This window comes from Octodon degus, unplaced genomic scaffold (genome assembly GCF_000260255.1).
Source record: "Octodon degus isolate 3935 unplaced genomic scaffold, OctDeg1.0 scaffold00027, whole genome shotgun sequence".
NCBI lineage: Eukaryota > Metazoa > Chordata > Mammalia > Rodentia > Octodontidae > Octodon > Octodon degus.
This window is the reverse complement of record NW_004524603.1, coordinates 17,123,003-17,127,370: the sequence shown is the minus strand read 5'-3', so window position 1 is coordinate 17,127,370 and position 4,368 is coordinate 17,123,003. Positions and strand designations below refer to the sequence as shown.

The window sequence follows — 4,368 nt, the reverse complement described above, 5'->3', positions numbered from 1 at the left end:
TGCAACTGTGATGACCAAACATCGCAATCACCAGGATGATTAATAAATACTACCCAGTCCCTGGAAGAAAACCGTGAAGAATCTTCATGATGTTCTACCTTCCTAAGCAAAAAGATAACCTGAAATGTTTTGGAGAGACGTTAAATACATGCACCTGTCCATCACTCATCCGTGCATGTATTTAAGCATTTTATAGTCACGCCTCATTTCCTTTTGAATTTCTATGATGTTCTCATTCTGAAGTACCTTCCAAGGCCCTCTCAGGGCGCCATTCCACAGCCAGCCTCTAAGTGTGCTATGAACAGGAAGCAGCACCTGCCTTCGGCACGGTCCTTACCCAGGCTTCTGGGGTAGGGGACACGTGCGTCTACCAAGCCTCACACAAAACCAAAAGAACAAATATAGCAGCGCCTGCATTCACAAACTTAATTCTTTCCGTGATTCTGTTCGCAAACTCAACCCCAGATGAAACTGAATCAAATCCAATAATTACCTTCCATGGAGACTGCATACAGAAATTTGATTCGGTTCTTGACCAATTTGGTCTGCAACCAGGATTGCGGAAAGAATTAAGTTAGCGATCTGAGGCACTTCTGGAAGCAGTGTGATTGGCTGATGATGAGGAGTCTCAGCTGATCGATGGCCCTGTCACTAATGTTTCTTCTCTTTCCCATCCTGGTGGTTCCTACCCTTTGCCCTGGGTAAATGGCTGCAAGTCCTTCCACCTCCTGTTGACCCCACTTGAGCTTTAGGCATATCCCAAGTGCCTGCCAAACCTGTGCTCAGGGTTCTCTATGCTGTGTCTCGGGGGTAGCAAATCAAATCAGATTCTCACATTCCCCCTAAACAACTCCCACCTCAAATATTTTTTGCTGCTGTTTAGGGGCCAACAGCCACTCACACACAGCCTCAGGACGTCATTTCTTGGCCCACCATGCATGCATCCACAGGTGTGCATGTGTGCACACGTGTGCGCACGCACACACACACACACACACACACACACACACAGAGTCAGGAAATACATCTCATTGATTGGCCACAGATCTGGACAGCGCAAAGCAGCTGGTAGGATGGAGGGAAGAGGGATTCCGGGACCTGCTGCCCAAGCGCAGGGGCACCTCTCTGTCCTCCCATCTGCCCTGGTGGCAGAGCTGTGCCAGGCTCTACCCGTGCCTTCCCTTTCTGCCTGCTTGGCCCATTCCTACGGCTCAGCGCAGTGAGGGCAGGGCCAGTACACTGCAGTCCCAGCCAGATCTGATAAGCTAAAAATATGCAGTACCCAGCCCAAACTACACTAGATGCATCTATCTCCCTGAATTCTAATGAAACTCTATGAACTAGACATAAATATTCCTGTTCCACAGATAAAGGTACCTGTCGTAATCTTGGGCAGATTAAGTCACTTAAAAAGAAATGATATAAAAGCAATTACTATTGTTGGAGCATTTACCAAGTTTATGAGCTAGAGTATTCTAAAGTTTCTACAGTTCATTTACTGAATAAATTAGGGCTGTATTTTTTTAATTTTTTTATTTTATTTTATTATTTTTTTTGTCAGTGGCATGTGATTCTGGGGATTGAACCTTGGTCCTCTGCGCCTGCCTAAGCTTGCCTAAGCAGGCACTTTAGACAACTGAGCTATCTTGCCGGCCACAATTTTTTTTTTTCCTACGGGACATCAAGCTCACAACCTTGTACTTGCCAGGTATAGGGCTGCGATTTATATCCTTGTTACAGGTGATGAAACTGACCCAGTGATGATAACTTATATATCACCAGAAAGCAGGTAAGCTGAAAAGCCAAGACTGAAAGGCAGGCAGCCTGCTTTCCGATCAAGCGTTCTTGATCACTGTATGTTCATTCATAATCAAATATTTATAAGTACCATAAGGCCCCTTAGCTGTGATTAAAGCCAGATATTTTGTGATTTGGTTTACAAATAGATGCTGAACACAGAATAAATGCACTGTGCAAATTCATATTATGTAAAGGAGAAATCCTCCCTTAATATGTATGAATCCAGTCCTGACACAGGCACAAAAATGTTCTGAAGTCCCCGAGGAACAGGATGGCAGGAGACATAAGAAAGGCAACTCCTGCTGTTATTTATAATACTTTGTGCATGGAGATTTTTTTTTAATAAAATGCATACAGTAAGTCTCTGATTTACCAAGGTTAGATTTTTGGACTTTCACAGCTATGAAGGACCGCAAATGACAACATCCGCAGAGGTGCATGAATTGTGGAAGTAGCTCACATGTCTGACGGACACCGTCACAGCTGTGCTCTGTGTGCTCACAGTACGGTGCGGCGAAGTACAGCAGGACAGAGCTCAGACGGAGCCCAGGGTGCCTGGAAGCAGGAGGAAAAGCAGCAGGGATGCAGATGGGACGGCTAGCAAGCGCAAAGCAATACACACTGCAGATTTGTGTCAAACATGTATAAGACTCACTTGTTGAACTTAGGAAAAAATCGACTTATGAACATTGTCCCCGAATGGAATTGATTTAATATCAGGGACTTACTGTGTAATTAAGATAGACAGAAGAATTTTTTTCACTCCTCCTGAGAAACGAACCCAGGGCCTCATGCATACTGAGCCCATGCTCCTCCACTGAGTTCCACCCCAGTCCAAGATCAGACATTTTCAATAATCTGAATGTTACTCGGGGGAAAGTCATTATTTCCAACATCCCTACATCCCTTTTGCCTTGACATGTTTTTCCTACTATTCTAGCTTGTAGACAGATGATGGAATTATAGAGTAGAAAGTCTGAAGTCTCCAGATTATCCATTTTGCCCCTGCTGTCTGAGGGCAGGAAATGGGCAGATAGAATGATGAAGTGGCTGAGGGTTTGGAGGAAGAGAGGAGGAAGGGAAGGACGGGACTGAAAGCAAAGGGAGCCCCAAGCCCCAACACCCTCCTCCTCCAGACTCTGCACCCATGTCTCTGACCAGAGAGAAACCCTTCCAGTCTCCAAAAAGGCCAGCTAACCTTTGTTTCTTTATAGCTCACAAGCCAGTTCTCAAGGACTTTACTGCTTTTGACTAAACTTAGAATGCAAGAGCTGCCGGGCGACAAGTAGAAGTCTGTTCTGGTTCCATAACCCTGGGGAGACAGGGAGAACCAGGAAAACTGGTGGTCGGATGACTGAAATAAATCAGACCCACATATGCAAGCATTGTATTGCCTTGTAGTGCAAGAACCTGGAAGAGCAAATAAAATATAAAAGGTACAATGATACTGTGAAAGGGAAAGAATCTGTTCAATGGGAAGGAAAACTAGGACAGGAAGAAGGGAAAAAGATATATTCATGTACACACACAGGAGAATTTGGATAATTGTACCACTGATTTCTGCTGATCTATTGCAAGGAGCAGTTAATACTTAATTTTCTTCTTTTTCTTTTTTTCCCCAATTTTGCATGTTTGTATCTGGTAATCTAAACAAGTAATTTGGAGATAATATTATGTAATACAACAACCATTGTCAAATTCTTATTATTTTGTTCAGTGAAATTCTGAATCATTTCTAATGCTTTTTCTTTTACCATTTAGTATTCTCTTTAAAAAAAATTTTTTTTGAAAAGATGGAAGTTTGATTCCTGGTACCAAAAAAAAAAAAAGATGGAAGAAACCAGAGCAGCATTCCTGGGGACCAGTACTATTCACTCTCAGCTGCTGGCAATGAAACCAAAGTTGTCTACCACAGATGGTAGAGGAAAACACGTTTGGACAAGCAGCTGCCAACTTCAAGTCTACACAGCTAGCACTCATCTGGAGCACAAGGCTGCCCCCTGGTGGCACTGCCGTGACTTTACATGAATGAACTTGTGCTCAGGCTCCCGACCCAGGCAGAGGCTGTGTGAGGGAGGATCTCTGTTTTCTTTGGTTCCTGTCTAGTCAGCTGCATGTAACAAGCAACATGCGCTTACATTTTAAAACCTTATACTGACTACAGGCAATAAGATGCCAACACAAATCCACACTTCTCTGAATGTGTCACCCACTGCAAGGAAATCCCAAGGGAGGGTACTTGGTGAGAGTGCTGGCCACGTAGCAGGTGTGCACACTTTCCAGACAGCCAAGGGCTCGGCAAAGAAGAGTAATCATTAACGGTTGGTGGTGTAAACGGTGGAAAGAGGCAGATGACGGAGAGCCGAGCCGTGTGGAAAATGCCTGAGGGGCTGACAGGGCACATGGGACATTCATTCTACCCCAGCTCCGAGTGCCACAGAAACCTTCAGCATAGCGACTGTTACAGTACTTGCCTGGCATGTGTGAGGCCCTGGGTTCCATCCCCAGCACTACAGCAGAAAATCAAATCAAAACAAAACAACCTCCGTTGCATTATTCTGTCCTGAC

At 44.5% G+C, this 4,368-nt stretch overlaps 1 protein-coding gene across 4 annotated transcripts in view; it reads right to left on the bottom strand.

The window, feature by feature from the left end:
- Atp6v0a4 (ATPase H+ transporting V0 subunit a4) overlaps nt 1–4,368 on the bottom strand; it is a 113,613-nt gene that overhangs the window by 21,832 nt on the left and 87,413 nt on the right. The window lies entirely within an intron of this gene.